Source organism: Oncorhynchus keta, chromosome 7 (genome assembly GCF_023373465.1).
Source record: "Oncorhynchus keta strain PuntledgeMale-10-30-2019 chromosome 7, Oket_V2, whole genome shotgun sequence".
NCBI classification, from domain to species: domain Eukaryota; kingdom Metazoa; phylum Chordata; class Actinopteri; order Salmoniformes; family Salmonidae; genus Oncorhynchus; species Oncorhynchus keta.
Genome location: NC_068427.1, coordinates 34,298,455 through 34,322,761, shown reverse-complemented (window position 1 = coordinate 34,322,761; position 24,307 = coordinate 34,298,455). Strand labels below are relative to the sequence as shown.

The window sequence follows — 24,307 nt, the reverse complement described above, 5'->3', positions numbered from 1 at the left end:
AAGGGAAGGAAGGAAGGAAGGAAGGAAGGAAGGAAGGAAGGAAGGAACAAAGATTGAGAGAGACAAAGAGTGAGAGAGACACACATAGACACACACAGAGACTGACAGAGTGACTCAGACAGAGAGACAGAAACAGACAGAGGTACAGAGAGACACAGAGAGAGAGAGAGCCAAGACAGTGAGAGAGACACAAACTAGTTTTACGTCCAACCTTTTTAATGCGCATAAAGTACATGTTGGATAAAAATGTCATGACCGGCCTGATGGAAACAGAACATTTGTCGGTAATCTTTCCAAATGTCGACAAAACAAAATACACTAGAATAGGTGGCACCTTTTTATGTCTGTAAAATGTATTACATGAAAAATGTGGTGGAAATGCTTTTATGGGCAAATATTGCTATAAAACCATCATTTTGAAGTAAACTTGGAGTCACACGATGATATGTTGTGTGGTCCTCCCACTACGACTTGGGAAAGCATATAGTTTATTAGGCTACAGATTAAAACAGTTACGATGAACTTCACAGAGTGGTGAAAGTGCAAGGTGATGAGCTTGATGCTCCTTTCCATTAAATATAGAGTCTTATTCTGGTGACATGATCATCGATGCTTGGCTGCTGTTTGAAAAAAGAAACTATAATCTTACTCTTCTGTCCATAATAATCTCATCGTGTAGGCCTGTGGTCACCAGCCTTTTCTAAATGAAGATCACTTTCTGAGTCCTAAAGCAAGCCGAGATTTACCACTCAGATTTTTTTTAAACATTACTTAAAAAACATAAGCCTATGCAACATTAACCAATTAAAAACAGTACTGTAGCAATGAAGTTTGTACCGTAAACTATAGGCCAAATACATTATTATTACATATCGGCTATGCTGGAATTTACCTGCCAATGTTGTTCTTCTGAGACCATTTTGAAATTGCATTTCAAAATTGTAGGTATATGATCACACTAGTAATAAATAATCTGTTGTATTACTTGTGAGTCACAGCTGAGTGAGCATAATAATTGTTTTATTTTACTGGACTGATGGCCTGCATCTGATGGTCAGTCTGAGGGTAGGGAGCAGTGGTGAGGCTGCCTCTCACTGGATCCACCGTCCCTTCACTCTCCCTCCCTCCGCTGAGAAAAGGGGACAGTCTTCCATCTGATGGTCAGTCTGAGGGTAGGGAGCAGTGGTGAGGCTGCCTCTCACTGGATCCACCGTCCCTTCACTCTCCCTCCCTCCGCTGAGAAAAGGGGACAGTCTTCCATCTGATGGTCAGTCTGAGGGTAGGGAGCAGTGGTGAGGCTGCCTCTCACTGGATCCACCGTCCCTTCACTCTCCCTCCCTCCGCTGAGAAAAGGGGACAGTCTTCCAGCTGATGGTGAAACTCAAGTCGCATTGCGTTATTTCTGCCTTCATACACCAATTCATGTTGTTCCTCCTATGAACAGAGAAAGTGAGATATTCCTCGATATTAAAAAAGACACAATCCGCTAATAATAACAACACATGTTATTAAAACACTTTGCTACTCATTCATTGCAGCTGCAGTGCTGGTTGCAGTGGAAGTAGGGAGCACATTTTAATATATATATAATAACAACTTCAACATTCACTTACTTATACAAACAGTGTTGAATAACAACTTCAACATTCACTTTAAAAAAAAAAATAATTACATTTTTTACCTTTATTTAACAAGGCAAGTCAGTTAAGAACACATTCTTACTTTCAATGACGGCCTAGGAACAGTGGGTTAACTGTCTTTTCAGGGGCAGAATGACAGATTTGTACCTTGTCAGCTGGTGGGTTTGATCTCGGGGGTTTGAACCAACACTCTAACCACTAGGCTACCCTACCGCCCCAGGGTAGCCTAGTGGTTAGAAAACAGCAGCTCTTTGCTCTATTCATTGGGTCTCTCTAGTCATGGTTTTAAACGTTGTGAAATCTTACAGTATCAACTTTGCTGTGCGTTCAAAGCTTGGGAAAACTGTGCAGACAGAGTTATCTGAGCTATCTGATTGGCCAGCGGTAGGCCTATAGGCACACTTGATTTTCTCTCTGGGCAGGCCGGGTATGCGGAGTTCTACCTTCCTCGTTCTAAATGGGAACACTTTGCCTTCCCGGGCTTGGGCTGCTGAATCAAGTGCACCAACAGCATTGTTGTTTTTTACAGAAATGTTTGGAGATCGACCAGTGATGGAGGCTATACCCGCACTGTCTCTATACCCGTACTGTCTCTATACCCGTACTGTCTCTATACCCGCACTGTCTCTATACCCGTACTGTATCTATACCCGCACTGTCTCTAGTACACCCGCACTGTCTCTATACCCGCACTGTCTCTATACCCGTACTGTCTCTATACCCGTACTGTCTCTATACCCGCACTGTCTCTATACCCGCACTGTCTCTATACCCACACTGTCTCTATACCCGTACTGTCTCTATACCCGCACTGTCTCTATACCCGTACTGTATCTATACCCGCACTGTCTCTACACCCGCACTGTCTCTATACCCGCACTATCTCTATACCCGTACTGTCTCTATACCCGCACTGTCTCTATACCAGCACTGTCTCTATACCCGCACTGTCTCTATACCCGCACTGTCTCTATACCAGGGGACTGTCTCTATACCAGGGGACTGTCTCTATACCCGCACTGTCTCTATACCAGGGGACTGTCTCTATACCAGGGGACTGTCTCTATACCCTCACTGTCTCTAAACCCAGACTGTCTCTATACCCGCACTGTCTCTAAACCCACACTGTCTCTATACCCGCACTGTCTCTATACCCGCACTGTCTCTATACCCACACTGTCTCTATACCCGCACTGTCTCTATACCAGGGGACTGTCTCTATACACGCACTGTGTCTATACCCGCACTCTATCTATACCCGCACTGTCTCTATACCCGCACTGTCTCTATACCCGGGGACTGTCTCTATACCAGGGGACTGTCTCTATACCAGGGGACTGTCTCTATACCCGCACTGTCTATATACCAGGGCACTGTCTCTATACCAGGGGACTGTCTCTATACCCGCACTGTCTCTATACCCGCACTGTCTCTATACCCGCACTGTCTCTATACCCTCACTGTCTCTATACCCGCACTGTCTCTATACCCGCACTGTCTCTATAACAGGGGACTGTCTCTATACCCGCACTGTCTCTATACCATGGGACTGTCTCTATACCAGGGGACTGTCTCTATACCAGGGGACTGTCTCTATACCCGCACTGTCTCTATACCCGCACTGTCTCTATACCCGCACTGTCTCTATACCCGCACTGTCTCTATACCAGGGGACTGTCTCTATACCAGGGGACTGTCTCTATACCAGGGGACTGTCTCTATACCCGCACTGTCTCTATACCCTCACTGTCTCTAAACCCAGACTGTCTCTATACCCGCACTGTCTCTAAACCCACACTGTCTCTATACCCGCACTGTCTATATACCAGGGCACTGTCTCTATACCAGGGGACTGTCTCTATACCCGCACTGTCTCTATACCCGCACTGTCTCTATACCCGCACTGTCTCTATACCCTCTCTACTGTCTCTATACCAGGGGACTGTCTCTATACCAGGGGACTGTCTCTATACCAGGGGACTGTCTCTATACCCGCACTGTCTCTATACCCGTCACTGTCTCAATACCCGTACTGTCTCTATACCCGCACTGTCTCTATACCAGCACTGTCTCTATACCCGCACTGTCTCTATACCCTGTCACTGTCTCTATACCCGCACTGTCTCTATACCAGGGGACTGTCTCTATACCAGGGGACTGTCTCTATACCAGGGGACTGTCTCTATACCCGCACTGTCTCTATACCCTCACTGTCTCTAAACCCAGACTGTCTCTATACCCGCACTGTCTCTAAACCCACACTGTCTCTATACCAGGGCACTGTCTCTACTGTCTCTATACCCGCACTGTCTCTATACCCGCACTGTCTCTATACCAGGGTCTCTATACCATGGGACTGTCTCTATACCAGGGGACTGTCTCTATACCCGGGGTCTGTCTCTATACCCGCACTGTCTCTATACCCTCACTGTCTCTAAACCCAGACTGTCTCTATACCCGCACTGTCTCTAAACCCACACTGTCTCTATACCCGCACTGTCTCGATACCCGCACTGTCTCTATACCCGCACTGTCTCTATACCAGGGCACTGTCTCTATACCAGGGGACTGTCTCTATACCCGCACTGTCTCTATACCCGCATACCCGCACTGTCTCTATACCCGCACTGTCTCTATACCAGGGGACTGTCTCTATACCAGGGGACTGTCTCTATACCCGCACTGTCTCTATACCCGCACTGTCTCTATACTGTCACTGTCTCTATACCCGCACTGTCTCTATACCATGGGACTGTCTCTATACCAGGGGACTGTCTCTATACCAGGGGACTGTCTCTATACCCGCATTGTCTCTATACCCGCACTATCTCTATAACCGTACTGTCTCTATACCCGTACTGTCTCTATACCCGCACTGTCTCAATACCCGTACTGTCTCTATACCCGCACTGTCTCTATACCAGCACTGTCTCTATACCCGCACTGTCTCTATACCCGCACTGTCTCTATACCAGCACTGTCTCTATACCCGCACTGTCTCTATACCCGCACTGTCTCTATACCCGCACTGTCTCTATACCAGGGGACTGTCTCTATACACGCACTGTGTCTATACCCGCACTCTATCTATACCCGCACTGTCTCTATACCCGGGGACTGTCTCTATACCAGGGGACTGTCTCTATACCAGGGGACTGTCTCTATACCCGCACTGTCTCTATACCCGCACTGTCTCTATACCCTCACTGTCTCTATACCCGCACTGTCTCTATACCATGGGACTGTCTCTATACCAGGGCACTGTCTCTATACCAGGGGACTGTCTCTATACCCGCACTGTCTCTATACCCGCACTGTCTCTATACCCGCACTGTCTCTATACCCTCACTGTCTCTATACCCGCACTGTCTCTATACCCGCACTGTCTCTATACCATGGCACTGTCTCTATACCAGGGGACTGTCTCTATACCAGGGGACTGTCTCTATACCCGCACTGTCTCTATACCAGCGGACTGTCTCTATACCCGCACTGTCTCTATACCCGCACTGTCTCTATACCAGGGGACTGTCTCTATACCAGGGGACTGTCTCTATACCAGGGGACTGTCTCTATACCCGCACTGTCTCTATACCCTCACTGTCTCTAAACCCAGACTGTCTCTATACCCGCACTGTCTCTAAACCCACACTGTCTCTATACCCGCACTGTCTCTATACCCGCACTGTCTCTATACCAGACTGTCTCTATACCCGCACTGTCTCTATACCCGCACTGTCTCTATACCCGCACTGTCTCTATACCCGCACTGTCTCTATACCAGGGGACTGTCTCTATACCAGGGGACTGTCTCTATACCAGGGGACTGTCTCTATACCCGCACTGTCTCTATACCCACACTGTCTCTAAACCCAGACTGTCTCTATACCCGCACTGTCTCTATACCAGCACTGTCTCTATACCCGCACTGTCTCTATACCCGCACTGTCTCTATACCAGGGGACTGTCTCTATACCAGGGGACTGTCTCTATACCAGGGGACTGTCTCTATACCCGCACTGTCTCTATACCCTCACTGTCTCTAAACCCAGACTGTCTCTATACCCGCACTGTCTCTAAACCCACACTGTCTCTATACCCGCACTGTCTATATACCAGGGCACTGTCTCTATACCAGGGGACTGTCTCTATATACCCGCACTGTCTCTATACCCGCACTGTCTCTATACCCGCACTGTCTCTATACCCTCACTGTCTCTATACCCGCACTGTCTCTATACCATGGGACTGTCTCTATACCAGGGGACTGTCTCTATACCAGGGGACTGTCTCTATACCCGCATTGTCTCTATACCCGCACTATCTCTATAACCGTACTGTCTCTATACCCGTACTGTCTCTATACCAGCACTGTCTCTATACCCGCACTGTCTCTATACCCGCACTGTCTCTATACCAGGGGACTGTCTCTATACCAGGGGACTGTCTCTATACCACTGTCTCTAAACTGTCTCTATACCAGACTGTCTCTATACCCGCACTGTCTCTATACCCTCACTGTCTCTAAACCCAGACTGTCTCTATACCCGCACTGTCTCTATAACTGTCTCTATACACTGTCTCTATACCCGCACTGTCTATATACCAGGCCACTGTCTCTATACCAGGGGACTGTCTCTATACCCGCACTGTCTCTATACCCGCACTGTCTCTATACCCGCACTGTCTCTATACCCGCACTGTCTCTATACCCTGTCTCTATACCCGCGTTGTCTCTATACCCGCACTGTCTCTATACCAGGGGACTATCTCTATACCCGCACTGTCTCTATACCCACACTGTCTCTATACCCGCACTGTCTCTATACCCACACTGTCTCTATACCAGGGGACTGTCTCTATACCAGGGGACTGTCTCTATACCCGCACTGTCTCTATACCCGCACTGTCTCTATACCAGGGAACTGTCTCTATACCCGCACTGTCTCTATACCAGGGAACTGTCTCTATACCCGCACTGTCTCTATACCCGCACTGTCTCTATACCTGCACTGTCTCTGTTGGCTAGAGCGCACATGCCAATACCAGAGTGGGAACGCGCTATATATTGCAAAATGTTTTGTGAGAAAACCATCAGTACAGTTGAAAATGTGATGTACATTTTTTATTCGGTACATGGGAATATAACCGCAAAAGGTGTTTCTCTGTGCAGGTCGTCATCACGCACAGCCTTTTATCCACAACAAGTCAATTAGATGGAAACACATCTCTGGTGGGAACATGTGCATATTGTTTTTATGCAGATTTTTGAATATTCACATAAAACTGTCGCCAATTGCATGGAAACCTAGCTACTGATGATACATATATAAGGATAAGAAATGGCATATTCTTAGTTTCAGCCAATTAGTGTGGGAAGTCACTGGTAATTAACTCTCTGGGGACCCCGAGGAATAGTCATGCACTCGTTTACATAATAATGATGAGAGGAGTGCGCTCCCTCTCCTCACCTCTCTCTCTTTCCCTCACTCTCCTCCCCCCTCGCTCTCTCATTCTCTTTCCTCTCTTCTCTCTCTCTTTCCCTCACTCTCCTCCCCCCTCACTCTCCCTTTCTCTTTCCTCTCTTCTCTCTCTCTTTCTCTCTCTCCTCCACCCCTCTCTCTTTCTCTCTCTCTCTTTCTCTCTCCTCCCCCTCTCTTTCTCTCCTTTTCCTCCCCTCTCTCTCTTTCTCTCTCTTTCCTCCCTCCTCTCTCCGCTCTGGACCCGTGGACAAATACAAAGACGCATATCCTACTTGTGCACTCGTTCGCTCTCTTTCTCTCTTCTCAACTCTGCCTTCCTGGACCAAGAGAGATACATGTATCCCAAAATGTCTTGCCCTCTGATAACTGAAACTGTAGGGTTGAATCCCATATGACTGTAGCATATTCCTGCCAATCAGCTGGACTCTACACGTTGACTTTTCTCTGGTTGAATTGAGGAATATTATTATGTTCCTTGCAGGTGTCAAGGCTTGCTATCTGGATCTAGATCGACTAGCGAGAGAAATCACATCTGTGCAAATCTAAAGTGTTGTGTCAGATTGATGTCTGGCGCTCGTTCTTTGTTTCCCTCTGTTGTTTCTTTGAAAGCCTAGTTTACTAATGGAAATACATGGCAATCAATTTTTCTTCTCTCCTTTCCTCTCTTCGTCCTTTGGCCTTTGACCTTTGGCCTGTGCCAACACAGCAGCATTTCATTTTCCACTGCACACTGATAGGGACATTGGGGCGGGAAATTGTATTTTTTGGACAAAGAGCTGTTCTCTCTTCTGTAAAGGGATTCACAGCAAAACAGGATAGCAAACGTCCTGGGTCAACGGCCATAATGTTAACAGGTGGCTATGGTTAGGAGGTAAAGTAAAAGAATACATGCGCACATTTCATGTCTTGTGGCAGGTGTATTAGACAGGTGCATGCTGGTCATAGCAGGAATAGAACAGAAGCGCTACAAAGAATTAGGGGCATGAACTAACTAAAGATGAACAGTTTGTGATATCATTATCATGAGTTTTTATACTGTTCAACTAGACCTTACAATCCTGTAGCTAAGGGGCAGCAAGTGAGTGAAGAAGAGAAAATGTAACACACAGAAATTCATGTCTGCGGGGATTGTGTGTTTTCTTACTGCCGTGCCTCTTATTTTCCTCCATGTTCCTTTGATAGCATCGTACGGAGTCCGGATTAAAGCTTTAAGTTCACTTCCTGTTTCATTAAAGGAGCTTTAATTTAATTAACCAACGCAGCATGAGCTCCCTCCGCTAGCTCCGCTCGCTATCCTGCCCCGGACACACAAACACACACACACCCTAAGTTCCTGACTGAAGGTTTCAGACCCTCAGAGGGGGAAGAAGAAGGGAAGCACAAAAAGAAGTTGAAGAAAAATATCTCCTGGCTTCCAAGGAGGAAGTGTCCTTTTAATCAGCCCTCCACTTATATCGCATTAACATCGCTGAGGAGAGGAGAGAGTGGGGTGGTGCAGGCAGAGACACACAGCACAGCCTAGTGCTTAGTGCCAGCTATACCCTGTGCAGGCTGTACCTAGGTCAGATGTTAACCAGAATACAATGATCTGAATGGAGTCAGCTTTTCCAGTAACATAATATTTGCCACACTCATTAGCACAAATCCAATCTCACAGTACAGCATGTATGTCCTTACTGTCATATATTCCTCTTACCAATATGTCAGGAACTGAAAGCGTCCCATATTCCCAACCACATCTTGTGGCTTGAGTTTCAGTTTCTTTCCCATTGATTGGTTAGTTGAAGGCCTGTATCAGGATGTCAGGGGGTGGGTGGCAGCCTCATTCTGTCACAGTGTGGACAGACAGTGGTTAGGATACATGCCCTCTCATGACCGTCACTCATATCACAGCTCTCAAACTAGGACAAAGTCATGAGATGAGATCAATCCTCAACAACTTAACAAAAGGGAAGGCATTTGCCCTTGTTTTGCATTTTTATTAATCTATGTCCGTTCGTCTGGCAGTTTCGATCCTCCTATCTCTCTCCCTCTACTCTCTCTCCTCATCTCTTTCCCGCTCCTCTCTCTCCTCCCATCTCTCTCCCTCTCCTCTCTCTCTCTCCTCCTCTCTCTCTCTCTCCCTCTACTCTCTCTCCTCACACCTCTCATCGCTCTCCCTAACTTCTCTCTCCTCCTCTCTTCTTCTAACTCTTTCCCTATTTCCTCTTCTTCTCTCCCCTTTCTCTCTCTCCTATCTCTCTGCCTCTCCTCTCCCTTCTTCTCGCTCTTCCGTTCCTCCTCTCTCCTCCCATCTCTCTCTCTCTTATCTCTCTCTCCCATATCTCTCCCTCTCCTCTCTCTCCTATCACTCTCCCTCTCCTCTCTCTCCTCGAATCCCTTTCCCACTCCTCTCTCTCCTCCCATCTCTCTCCCTCTCCTATTCTTCTCTCCCTATCCTCTCTCTCCATCTCCCCTCTCTCCTCTCCTCTCATCTCTCTCCCCCTCCCCTCGCTCTACCTCTCCTCATATCTCTCCCCACTCACATCATATCTCTCTCCATCTCCTCTAAAATCTCTCCTTCTCCTCTCTCTCCTCCTCTCTCTCCCTGTCTCCTCTCTCTCCTTCTCCTCCTATCTCTCTCCTCTCTCTCTCTCTTTCTCCCCTCTCTCATCATATCTCTCTCCTTCTCCTCTCTCTCCATCTACTCTAGTATATATCCCTCCCCTCTTCTCTCTCTCTCCCTCTCCTCCTATCTCTCCTCTCTCGCCCTCTCCTCTGTCTCCTCTCTCTCTCCCGTCTCTCCTCCTATCTCTCTCCCTCTCCTATTGCTCTCCTTCTCATCTCTCCCCCTATCTCTCTCCCTGTCCTCTCTCTCCTCCCATGTCTTTCCCGCTCCTCTCTCTCCTCCCATCTCTCTCGCTCTCCTATTGTCTCTCTCCATATCCTCTCTCTCCTCTCATCTCTCTCCCCCTCCCCTCTCTCTACCTCTCCTCCTATCTCTCCCCGCTCACATCATATCTCTCTCCCTCTCCTCTCCATCTCCTCTAAAATCTCACCCTCTCCTCTCTCTCTCTCCTCCTCCCTCTCTGTCTCCTCTCTCTCCTTCTCATCCTATCTCTCTCCTCTCTCTCTCTCTCTCTCTCTCTCTCTCTCTCTCTCTCTCTCTCTCTCTCTCTCTCTCTCTCTCTCTCTCTCTCTCTCTCTCCTCTCTCTCATCATATCTCTCTCCCCTCTCTCATCATATCTCTCTCCCTCTCCTCTCTCTCCATCAACTCTAATATATCTCCCTCCTCTCTTATTTCTCTCCCTCTCCTCCTATCTCTCCTCTCTCGCCCTCTCCTCTGTCTCCTCTCTCTCTCCCCTCTCTTCTCCTATCTCTCTCCCTCTCCTATCGCTCTCCTCTTCTTCTCTCCCCTTTCTCTCTCTCCTATCTCTCTGCCTCTCCTCTCCCTTCTTCTCGCTCTTCCCTTCCTCCTCTCTCCTCCCATCTCTCTCTCTCTCTTATCTCTCTCTCCCATATCTCTCCCTCTCCTCTCTCTCCTATCACTCTCCCTCTCCTCTCTCTCCTGCAATCTCTTTCCCGCTCCTCTCTCTCCTCCCATCTCTCTCCCTCTCCTATTCTTCTCTCCCTCTCCTCTCTCTCCATCTCCTCTCTCTCCTCATCTCTCTCCCCCTCCCCTCTCTCTATCTCTCCTCATATCTCCCCACTCACATCATATCTCTCCCTCTCCTCTCCATCTCCTCTAATATCTCTCCCTCTCCTCTCTCTCCTCCTCTCTCTCCCTGTCTCCACTCTCTCCTTCTCCTCCTATCTCTCTCCTCTCTCTCTCTCCTGCTGGCTTTATCTCTCCTAATGAAGCAGCGTGAAGCAACAGTGAGGGGCGTGTGTGTGTGTGCATGCATGCTTGTGTGTGTGAGAGGAAGCATCGAGGGTCCTGGTTACACAGCATGTTGTTATAAATGCGTACCTCAGAGCACCAGTAGCACTTCTCTGCTAAGGCCTGTTCTGACTGTTCACTCACATTCACACTGAGCCACTCATATCCTCCTCTCCTCTCTCCCTACCCGGGATACCTCTCTCTGGTGAATGCATCATGGCTGCATCCTTCCTGAGCTGTGCTGCTTAGGGCTGGCTACATGACATGTCCAGTAATGAAAGGTGGTGGTGGAGGAGGGATGGAGATGTAGAGGCTGACAGGGAGAGAGGGTGACAGGGAGGGTGGTTTTCTGGGAAGGGTGACATATTCTAAGCTTTTGACATGAGTCAATTGACATGGCAGTCTGTCGCATCAATTTACAGGACAATTGTTTCAGGGACATACTGTAGGTAAGGAGGCCCACGTCCAGGCAGCCATAGATGAGAGAATTGGGAAACCAGAGGACAAGGCACTGTTATTGTTGAGTCAGAGTACCTTACATGTTTTTCATGCCTAAAGGGGGTTGTAGCTCTTCCGTCTCTCTCGCTTTCTCCTTTTTCTCTTTCTCTTTCTCTCCGTCTCTGTCTCTCGTTCTCTGTACTTTTAACCAATCAAGCCTAAGGGCATCACATCAAATTGATATTACAGTAAGTGAAAGCCTGTTTGGTTTGACCTGATGGCAGGTGCTGAGTTATTTGTAAGTGGTACTCTAACTGATAGGATCCAGTCCGTGTTGTCTGGTTGATTTGCTCTGACTGCTGTCATATCTCTACTGTAGATAGTGTGCTTTCCTCTTTTCATAATGTGAACAGCAGTGAACTCTTGCTCTGTGGATGGGCTGTTAACACAACAGGGTGAGTCGTGCCTGGCCGTGCAGTCATGAGTGAACAGGGAGTACAGGAGGGGACTGAGCACTCACCCCTGAGGGGCCCCCGTGTAGAGGATCATTGGGGCGGATGTGTTGTTACCTACCCTTACCACCTGGGGGCGGCCCATCAGGAAGTACAGGATCCAGTTGCAGAGGGATGTGTTTAGTCCCAGGGTCCTTAGCTTACTGATGAGCTTTAAGGGCACTTTGGTGTTGAACGCTGAGCTGTAGTCAATGAATAGCATTCTCACATACAGTGGGGCAAAAAGTATTTAGTCAGCCACCAATTGTGCAAGTTCTCCCACTTAAAAAGATGAGAGAGGCCTGTAATTTGCATCATAGGTACACTTAAACTATGACAGACAAAATGAGAAATCACATTGTAGGATTTTTAATGAATTTATTTGCAAATTATGGTGGAAAATAAGCATTTGGTCACCTACAAACAAGCAAGATTTCTGGCTCTCACAGACACCTGGCACCTGTTTGAACTTGATATCAGTATAAAAGACACCTGTCCACTACCTCAAATAGTCACACTCCAAACTCCACTATGGCCAAGACCAAAGAGCTGTCAAAGGACACCAGAAACAAAATTGTAGACCTGCACCAGGCTGGGAAGACTGAATCTGCAATAGGTAAGCAACTTGGTTTGAAGAAATCAAATGTGGGAGCAACTATTAGGAAATGGAAGACATACAAGACCACTGATAATCTCCCTCGATCTGGGGCTCCACGCAAGATCTCACCCCGTGGGGTCAAAATGATCACAAGAACGGTGAGCAAAAATTCCAGAACCACACGGGGGGACCTAGTGAATGACCTGCAGAGAGCTGGGACCAAAGTAACAAAGCCTACCATCAGTAACACGCCAGGGACTCAAATCCTGCAGTGCCAGACGTGTCCCCCTGCTTAAGCCAGTACATGTCCAGGCCCGTCTGAAGTATGCTAGAGAGCATTTGGATGATCCAGAAGAAGATTGGGAGAATGTTATATGGTCAGATGAAACCAAAATATAACTTTTTGGTAAAAACTCAACTCGTCGTGTTTGGAGGACAAAGAATGCTGAGTTACATCCAAAGAACACCATACCTACTGTGAAGCATGGGGGTGGAATAATCATGCTTTGGGGCTGTTTTTCTGCAAAGGGACCAGGACGACTAATCCGTGTAAAGGAAAGAATGAATGGGGCCATGTATCATGAGATTTTGAGTGAAAACCTTCCATCAGCATGGGCATTGAAGATGAAACATGGCTGGGTCTTTCAGCATGACAATGATCCCAAACATACCGCCCGGGCAACGAAGGAGTGGCTTCGTAAGAAGCATTTCAAGGTCCTGGAATGGCCTAGCCAGTCTCCAGATCAACCCCATAGAAAATCTTTGGAGGGAGTTGAAAGTCCGTGTTGCCCAGCAACAGCCCCAAAGAGGAGATCTGCTCTAGAGGAGATCTGCATGGAGGAATGGGCCAAAATACCAGCAACAGTGTGTGAAAACATTGTGAAGACTTACAGAAAATGTTTGACCTCTGTCATTGCCAACCAAGGGTATATAACAAAGTATTGAGATAAACTTTTGTTATTGACTTATTTTCCATCATAATTTGCAAATAAATTAATAAAAAATCCTACAGTGTGATTTTCTGGATTTTTTCTTCTCATTTTGACAGTCATGGTGGAAATGTACCTATGATGAATATTACAGGCATCTCTCATCTTTTTAAGTGGGAGAACTTGCACAATTGGTGGCTGACTAAATACTGTTTTGCCCCACTGTAGAGAGGTTGAAAATGTCAGTGAAGACACTTGCCAGTTGGTCAGCACATACTCTGAGTACACGTCCTGGTAATCCATCTGGCCCTGTGGCCTTGTGAATATTGACCTGTTTAAAGGTCTTACTCACATCGGCTGTGGAAAGCGTGATCACACAGTCGTCCGGAACAGCTGATGCTTCCATGCATTGTTTCAGTGTTACTTGCCTTGAAGCGAGCGCAGAAGTAATTTCGCTAGTCTGGTAGGCTCGTGTTACTGGGCAGCTCTCGGATGTGCTTCTCTTTGTAGTTTGTAATCTTTTGCAAGCCCTACCACATCTGATGAGCGTCGGAGCCGGTGTAGTACAATTCAATCTTATTCCTGTATTGCTTGTTTGATGGTTCATCGGAGGGCATAGCGGGATTTATTATAAGCTTCCGGGTTAGAGTCCCGCTCCTTGAAAGCGGCAGCTCTACCCTTTACCTCAGTGCGGATGTTGCCTGTCATCCATGGCTTCTGGTTGGGGTATGTACGTACAGTCACTGTGGGGACGACGTCATCGACGTTTTGAGCCAGTTACTGATGTGGTGTACTCCTCAATGCCATCAGAATAATCCCGGAACATCTCGGTCTGTGCTACCAAAACAGTCCTGTAGTTTAGCATCTGCTTCATCCGACCACTTTTTTATTGACCGAGTCACTGGTGCTTCCTGCTTTAATTGTTGCTTGTGAGGAGGAATTTGGAGGATATAATTATGATCAGATTTGCCAAATGGAGGGCAAGGGAGAGCTTTGTAAACTTCTTTGTGTGTGTAGTAAAGATGAGTAAAGAGGTTTTTTCCCTCTGGTTGCACATTTAACATGCTGGTAGAAATTTGGTAAAACGTATTTAAGTTCCCCTGCATTAAAGTCCCCGGCCACTAGGAGCACCACCTCTGGATGAGCTTTTTCCTGTTTGCTTTTGTCGGTATTTGGCTCATTGAGTGCGGTCTTAGTGCCAGCATCGGTCTGTGGTGGTATGCAGACAGCTACGAAAAATACAGATGAAAACTCTCTAGGTTTATAGAGTAGCTCATGTTAAGCTGTAAACCACACTAACGCAGGCGAGCAAAACTTTGAGACTTCCTTAGATATTGTGCCCCGGCTGTTGTTTACAAATATACATAGACCTCCACCCCTTGTCTTACCAGAGACTGCTGTTCTATCCTGCCCATATAATGTATAACCCACCAACTGTATGTTATTCAGGTCGTCGTTCAGCCACAACTTGGTGAAACATAAGATATTACTGTTTTTAATGTTCTGTTGGTAGGATATACTTGCTTTTAGTTTGTCCAATTTATTTTCCAGCGGTTGTACATTGGCCAATAGTACCGATGACAAAGGCAGATTAGCCACTCGTCGCGATCCTCACAAGGCATTCAGATTTCCTTTTCGCGATGCCATTTCCTTCTCTTTCTCCTGTGACTGACGAGGATGAGGGCCTGTTCGGGTGTCTGGAGTAAATCCCTCTCGTACAACTGATTAAAGAGTAATTCTACGTCCAGTTCAAGGTGAATAATCACTGTTCTGATCTCCAGAAGCTCTTTTCGGTCGTAAGACACAGTGGCAGAAACATTATGTACAAAATAAGTTACAAATAACGCAAAAAAACATACACAGGGTTGTAAATTGGCAGCCATCTCCTTTGGCGCTAGTCTTCTGGATTCAAGTCTAAGTGGTTATTTACTGTAAATACTGGAGGGTTCATCATATGCTAATCCTACTCAGGATGAAGAATCAGTGTCTTTATAGTGAGTGTGGAATGATCTCTTGGTGTAATGATTTCAAGCACAGGGCGCAGCAGGTGTTTATTGTAAAGGACCACAGGAGGAGTAAGGTAGCTGGGTCCAGGGACAGGCAGAAGGTCATACACAGGGAGTCCAAACAGGTAACAGTACAGGCAGGGGAAAGGCTAATGGTGTAATCTGGGAGATCAGGCAAGAGGTTGATGACAGGAAATCAGACAGGAATAGCCTTGGCACAGCACCCAAGGCTAAGATAACATTCACAGACAAACAGAACGTGTACATGTTTTCCAAATGGCACCCTATTCCTTATATGGTGCACTACTGTTGACCAGAGCCCTGTTACTATATATGAGCCCCTGACATAGTGCACTACATAGAGATTAGGGTGCAATTTGGGACAGAGGTAGTGTCTGTGCTGTAGCCAGGGGATGTGATGTACAGTAAAACTCTATGGGGCCATCATAAAGCGATTAGCGATACGACCTGGGGTCAAAAGGTCAAATAGGGGTGGTTATATTTGTCGTGTTTCACTGGTCAGATATGTACACGTGGGAAACCTGTACGAGCGTGTGGTGTAAAATTGAAATGTTTTTTTTTGCTTATCACAACTCCCTCTGAGACATCCTCAGAGAGTGGGGTCATGGCCAGGGATAAGACATTATTGACGGCGACCCTGGAGCAAATAGGGTTAAGGGCAGATCGACACATTTTCACCTTGTCGGCTCGTGGATTCAGTTACTGGCCCAACACTTTAACTGCTAGGCGACCTGTGTGTGTGTGTGCGTGTGTGTGTGTGTGTGTGCACGTGCGTTTCTGTGTGAGTGTGTCCGTGCATTACTGTGTGTGGGTTGTGTACAGCTGTTGTATGCTAAGTCAGTCAGTTGGCGTTTGCTCAGCCTTCTAACCATGGGGTCAGCCCTGGTCTAGTGTCATGGTCATGGTCAAAAGATTTAGATGCACTATTGTAAGTGGCTGTTCCACTGGATGTCATAAGGTGAATGCACCAATTTGTAAGTCGCTCTGGATAAGAGCGTCTGCTAAATGACTTAAATGTAATGTAAATGTAGTGTACATTTGCCTAATCAGTGCCTTCAGAAAGTATCTATACCCCTTGACTTATTCCACATGTTGTTGTTGTAGGTTGAATTCAAAATGGATTTTGTATCTTCTCTCACCCATCTACACACAATATATATATCTCATTTACATAAGTGTTCACACCCCTGAGCCAATACTTTGTAGAAAAACAACTTTCTGAGTCTTTCTGGGTATGCCTCAAAGAGCTTTCAACACCTGGTTGGAGCAACATTTGCCTGTTCTTATTTTCAAAAATTCTTCAAGCTCTGTCAAATTGGTTGTTGATCATTGCTCGACAATCATGTTCAGGCCAAAGATTTTCAAGTAGATTTAAGCCAAAACTGTAACTCGGAACGTTCAGTGTCTTCTTGGTAAGCTACTCCAGTGTAGATTTGGCCTTGTGTTTTAGGTTATTGACCTGCTGAAAGGTGAAATCATCTCCCAGTGTCTGGTGGAAAGCAAACTGTTCAAGGTTTTCCTCTAGGATTTTACCTGTGCTTAGCTCCATTCTGTTTATTTTTTATCCTGAAAAACTCCCCAGGCCTTAACGATTACAAGCAGACCCATAACATGATGCAGCCACCAGTATGCTTGAAAATTTGTAGAGTGATACTCAGTAATGTGTTAAATTGGATTTGCCCCAAACATCAGATTTTCTATTCAGGACAAAAAGTTAATTGCTTTGCCATATTTTTTTGTAAGTGCCTTGTTGCAAACAGGATTTTATTTTTATTTTTAATTTTACCTTTATTTAACCAGGCAAGTCAGTTAAGAACAGATTCTTATTTTCAATGACGGCCTGGGAACAGTGGGTTAACTGCCTGTTCAGGGGCAGAACGACAGATTTGTACCTTGTCAGCTCGGGGGTCCAACGCTGAATATTTTATTTTGTACACTCTGTCAATTATGTTAGTATTGTGGAGTAAGTACAATGTTGTTGATCCATCGCCAGTTGTCTCCTATCATAAACTCTGTAACTGTTTTAAAGTCGTTTAAATCCCTGAGCGGTTTCCTTCCTCCCCGGCCACTGAGTTAGGAAGGATGCATGTATCTTCATAGTGACTTGTTGTATTGATACACCACCCAAAGTGTAATAACATCACCATGCTCAAAGGAATATTCCATGTCTGCTTTTTTTGTTTTTACAAAAGGTGCTCTTCTCTACCATTAGGTGCTCTTATTTGCGAGGCATTAGAAAACCTCCCTTGTCTTTTGAATCTGTGTTTGAAATTCACTGCTCGACTGAGGGACATAACAGATAATTGTGTGTGGGGGGTATAGCGTTGAGGTAGTCACTAAAAAATAATGTTAACCACTATTATTGCACACAGAGTGAGTTCATACAACTTCTTATGTGACTTTTTTAAGGAATGTCTTACTCCTGAACTTATTTAGGCTTGCAATAACATAGGGATTGAATACTTATTGACTGAAAACATGTCAGATTTTCATTTTTAATTCATTTGTAAAAATGTTGAAAAACATAATTCCACATTATGGTGTATTGTGTTTAGGCCAGTGACAAAAACATCTATATTTAATCCATTTTAAATTCAGGATGTAACATGACAAATTGTGGAAAAAGTAAAGCAGTGTCAATACTTTCCGAAGGCACTGTAATTGCAGTGAAATGATTATTAACTTTTATTTCATCAGGGGAGCCCAATTGAGACCATGGTCTCATTTTCAATGGTGCCCTGAGGCCATAAAATAAAAGATAAAACTACAAGATACAATAAGAGGTACATTACATTAGAACATCACAGGCATTGTGAACAAATTATTTAAGTCAATCAATTAAATCAATTGCACACCTCAGTGAACTCTTATATCAACGGGATTTTAAACTGTCCTCGTGGCACCAGGGAATCCAAATGTAATGCATTTTGTGATTCCAAAAATGTGGAGTGTTAAAACTAATGGTATATTTACCTTGTTCGGTAGAAACCCGGGGAATGTCAAGAGTTAACCAACCCTGTGAACTAGTATCTCATGTTTTTATACTTTAACAACAAGTTAGGTATAGTGGCGCATTTGTAAAAAAAAAAGGAATAATGAAGTGACCTATGGGACTTTAAAGAGGACCAGACAACATTTTGATACAGGATGCAGTATACAGTATTAAAACTATTACCTGTGATGAAGCGAAGGGCGCTATGGTAGACGGTATCTAAAGGTTTAAGAGTAGTGGCTTCTGCATTCCCATAATATATAAGCGGGAACCTGCTCGATGAAAGAACCATCAAATGCATAAATGTGTAAGCCATCTGAAATATTTCTACGGGAATTGGAAAACAGCATACATTTATTTTCGTCTGAATTATGTCCCAATTTTACATCAACAAGGACTTTCTGAAAAGCAACCAAATCAGATTGCTGCTCCAACAGGCTGGTCAGCAGTAGGGTCAATAGCGTGCATAACAGTGTCATCTGTTCACAGATGAATGTTACATGTTTTTGCAGATACACTAATATTATTTATATACGTAAATAGTAAAGAGGACAGGTCCCAAAATCAACCAATGTGGGTTATTTATTTATTACCCCTTTTTCATGGTAGGACTCGGGAGACGGAAAGGTCGAGAGCCGTGTGTCCCCTCAAACACATCCCAACCAAGCCTCACTGCTTCTTGACACAATGCCCACTTAACCCGGCAGCCAGCCGCCCCCAATGTGTCGGAGGAAAAGCAGTGCGTCTTGGCTTGGTTGTGTTTCGGAGGATGGGAGTTGCAGCGATGGGACAAGACTGTAACTACCGATTGGGGAGAAAAGGAGTAAAAAAAAAATATATATATATATATAGTTGTTAGCTGAGAGTTTGCCAATGATTCTAATAAGATACACTACATGACCAAAAGTATGTGGGAACCTGCTCGTCAAACATCTCATTCCATAATCATGGGCATTTATATGGAATTGGTCCCCCATTTGCTGCTATAACAGCCTCCACTCTTCTAGAAAGCTTTCCACTAAATGTGATGGCTTCCATTCAGCCACAAGAGCATTAGTGAGGTCGGGCACTGATGTTGGGTGATCAGGCCTGGCTTGCAGTTGGCGTTCCAATTCATCCCAAAGGTGTTCGATGGGGTTGAGGTCAGGGTTCTATGCAGGTCAGTCAAGTTCTTCTACACTGATCTCGACAAACCATTTCTGTATGAACATCGCTTTGTGCACGGGGGCATTGTCATGCTGAAACAGGAAAGGGCATTCCCAAACTGTTGAAATAAAGTTGAAAGCACAGAATTGTCTACAATGTCGTTGTGTGCTGTAGTGTTAAGTTTTCCCTTCACTGGAACTAAGGAGCCTAGCCCAAACCATGAACAACAGCCCCAGACCATTACTCCTCCTCCACCAAACTTTATAGTTGGCACTATGCGTTCGGGCAGACTATGTTCTTCTGGCATCCGCCAAACTCAGATTCATCTGTCGGACTGCCAGATGGTGAAGCGTGATTCATCACTCCAGAGAACGCATTTCTACTGCTGCAGAGTCCAATGAACAGTTCCCAACGAACAGTTCTTGTGCAGACGTTGCTTCCAGAGGCAATTTGGAACTCGGCAGTGTGTGTTGCATCCAATTTTTATGCGTTACGCGCTTCAGCACTCGCCTGTCCCATTCTGTGAGCTTGTGTGGCCTACTACTTTGTGGCTGAGCCATGGTTGCTCCTAGTCATCTCAATTTCACAATAACAGTACATACAGTTGACGGGGGCAGCTCTAGCAGGGCAGAAATTTGACGAATTGACTTGTTGGAAAGATGGCATCCAATGACTCTGCCACATTGAAAGTCACTGAGCTCTTCGGTAAGGCCATTCTACTGCTAGTGTTTGTCTATGAAGATTGCATGGCTGAGTGCTCAATTTTATACACCTGTCACCAACGGGTGTGGCTGAACTAGCCGAATCCACTAATTTGACAGGGTGTCCACATACTTTTGTATGTATAGTGTAGTTTACCAATTGGCCGGTAATTATCTAGGTCAGAAGGATCCCCACCTTTGTAAAGTGTGATGACATGTACCGCCTTCCAGATCTAAGTGATAGCACCTGAAGCAATTGTTCATAGGGATGCATGATATATCGGTAGACATATATCGCCGATATTAGCTAAAAATGTCAACATCGGTATCGGCCCGATGTCTAGTTTAACGCCGATGTGAAAAACCGATGTCAAAGTTGACGTGCATACCTATATATTGTAGGTACATGAAGTGCATACCTATATATTGTAGGTACATGAAGTGCATACCTATATATTGTAGGTACATGAAGTGCATACCTATATAACGTAGGCATAATGACGCCACGTAACATTTTGCACTACACATTCAACACAGCATTCCTAACCTAGCCCACAATATCTGCTGTGTGGATCGAGCAGTCAACAAGTCAAGCAGTCATTTGAAAGAGTAAGAACATTTCAGTGAGACAACTCAAAGGCGAAATCCATTAACGCCAAGATAATGGAATTCATTGCACTTGACAATCAACCATTCTCTGTCATGGGTAATGTTGGCTTTTGCGGTACACACTAACTTTACCAAGTGCGCTATTGTTCAGATGTTGCCCTACCGGAGTTACACAGTAATAGCGTCACTGCTATTAGCTTCACGACATACAATGGAACGCCGTTTGGGTTTTTGTGTGTCAAAAAAGATACGTCAAATAACACTATTTGACACGTTAAATAAGCTTTTAATTTGAAACGTCAAATAACACAGTTCAATTACACAGTTCTATGTTGTGTATTCTGAATTTGCACGTGCAAGCCAAGCGACACCACTGCTATCAGTAGCACTGTCAAAGCTGTACAAAAAAGTCTGCAAACAAGCAAACACCGGCCACGAACGATGTGTTTACAATACCGCGTTGGTAATAAAGCATAATTTGTTCAACCGCAACTTCTCGGGTACTGTAGCTAGCTAGCTTTAGCTTGGTACCTTGATAGCACCAATGCAACCAGCCTGAAAACAATGACCAGTAGAAATTGCAGTCATTTTCACTATTCTTAGCAATGATTTAGGAATGCTTGTGAGTAAGTATTAGCTAGGTAGCCACTTGTTGTTCATCTATTGAAATTGAACTTCAGTTCAAGAAAATAAATAGCTAGCCAGCTAATTAACCCTGTTGCCCAAAGCTAACATTATAAGCAGCCAGCTAGCTTCATACCTAATATATTTTTTCCCAACGTCCAAAACTATGAAATAACACATATGGAATCATGTAGGAACCAAACAAGTGTTAAACAAATCAAAATAGATTTTAGATTCATCAAAGGAGCCACCCTTTGCCTTGATGACAGCTTTACACACTCTTGGCATTCTCTCAACCAGCTTCAATCAAATGGCTACCCAGACTATTTGCATCCCCCCCCCCTTCCCCCTCTTTTACACTGCTGCTACTCTCTGTTTTTGTTATTTATGCATAGTCACTTTAATCACTCTACCTACATGTACATATTGCCTCGACTGGCTGGTGCCCACGCATATTGGCCCTGTACCGGTACTCCCCTGTATATAGTCTCGCTACTGTTATTTTACTGCTGCTCTTTAATTACTTGTTACCTTTACTTATTATCATTATTTTTTTTACATTTGATTTGATTTGAGGAATGCTTTTCCAACAGTCTTGAAGGAGTTCCCACATATGCTGAGCATTTGGCTGCGTTTCCTTCACACTGCGGTCCAAACCATCTCAATTGGTGTTGAGGTTAGGTGATTGTGGAGACCAGGTCATCTGATGCAGCACTCCATCACTTTCCTTCTTGGTCAAATAGACCTTCATTGTTCTTTGTTATTGTCATTGTTCTGTTAAAAATCTCAAATTTGGACTCATTTGACCGAAGGACAGATGTCCACAGGTCTTATGTCCATTGCACATGTTTCTTGGCCCAAGCAAGTCTCTTCTTATTATTGGTTTCCTTTAGTAGTGGTTTCTTTGCAGCAATTAGACCATGAAGGTTTCCTCTGAACAGTTGATGTTGAGATGTGTCTGTTACTTGAACTCTTTGAAACATTTATCTGGGCTGCAATCTGAGGTGCAGTTAACTCTAAATAAGTTATCTTCTGCAGCAGAGGTAACTCTGGGTCTACAATGTATTCAATTAGAGTAATTTGTCATAATTTAGATTAATCTAGTTTTTTTGACCCATTAATTCTGCATGGTTACAGAGTTAAATATGCATGTTTACAGGGTTAAAACATAAATAACTCAAAGGGTTAAGTTTAGGTATTAATTCTGAGTGTAAGGTTAGGTCTATGATAAAACGAAAAATCACTGTTTCATCCATCTTTTTAATTTGATTAAAAAAAAATTATATCGACGTCCTCAGGACCTTTTCAAACGTCTGAAATCGATGTCTCTTTCACGTGACCAGCCTGAATAGAGAGCCGCTCTATACATGATCACTTAAGGACATTTATTAACGAATGTAAAGGACAGTAATGTTACGAGTAAAGTAGGAAGCCCAGGTTTCAATAGGCAATAAGATATTAATGTGTCATGAAAGGAGTGTGGGTACTTGGCCTGGCAAGGCCCTTTTATGCGCTGACTGAATGGCAGCTGATCATTTAGAGTTTTTTACTCCGCTGTTCTTGGGAAGAAATGATGTCCTCATAAAGAAGTAAAAATGTATCTGACACTGAGAGAAGACCGAAACTCTCAAAATGTGGTCTGGAGACTGGACTTGAGTACTACAACACTGCATATAGTAGTTACAGTAATACCATCTCTCTCTCTGAACACTTTCTATTACCTCCTGAACTTCGATTTGGTGTAACTTATTGACTACTTTCTCTCTCTCTGCTCATTTTCTCTCTCTCTCATTCTCTGTTTGTTCTTCCTCCTCTCCCCAGGTAGAACACTGTGCCAAGGTTCTCTAGGCTCGGAAGAGAGCAGAGCAGTGTTTACTCTAAGCATTGATTGCTACAGTTCAATAACCAAACAGGTCTTTAGCCTTGAGGAGAAAGTTGACCAGTTGGTCTGCTCTTCTGCGAAGATGAATGGACAGGTTTTAGCCTCCTTTAGAAATGTGCTAACAGTGTGTGTCTCCAGCATTAGAACATATTGTTACAGTGACTAACTCCCAACAGTCGGCTTCTTCGAGCGTTGTAATTATTGACCTGGTTTTGGGGGATAAAGTCATTGTTTTTCAAGGTGTTTCCACTGTATCTGTGTGTAGAGTCTGTTTCTATCTGTGTGTAGAGTGTGTGATGATGTGTGTTGGTGTGTATGATGTGTGTGTGGGGTCTGTGCGGTGTGTGTGATGTCAGCCCGAGCAGAGCAGAGCCACATCTAAGCGTGTGCAGCGAGAGAGCGGCTGGCTGATCTGGCCACCTGAACCAAGGGGAATTAGACTGTGGCTCATTACATGGGAGCCTGTTCTGTTCACACTGTGGTGATTTTCCTCATGACTGAGTCTGAGCCTGACCGCCACCGGAGGGAGAGGATAATGGGAGTGTGTGTCTATGGGGGTGGGCTAAATGACACCTTTTGATGTCATTTAGCCCTGTATTATCTGACTGACATGGCCAGAATCCCTCAGTTGGGGATTTTTACAATCCCCTGTCTCTTCTCAGTTCCTGCCCATTTTTTTCTTCAGTGGAATTCATTTCTGGCACCCAGAAAAATGTGATACATTGAGCTTCTTTACAGCACAGTTTAATTTTGCTGAATTGCATAGATTATTGTACACACACACACACACACACACACACACACACACACACACACACACACACACACACACACACACACACACACACACACACACACACACACACACACACACACACACACACACA

General features: G+C 45.0%; 1 protein-coding gene across 3 annotated transcripts in view; it reads left to right on the top strand.

Moving 5' to 3' along the window:
• Positions 1-24,307, top strand: part of LOC118386327 (receptor tyrosine-protein kinase erbB-4-like) — a 668,294-nt gene that overhangs the window by 75,174 nt on the left and 568,813 nt on the right. The gene's annotated exons all lie outside the window — the stretch shown is intronic.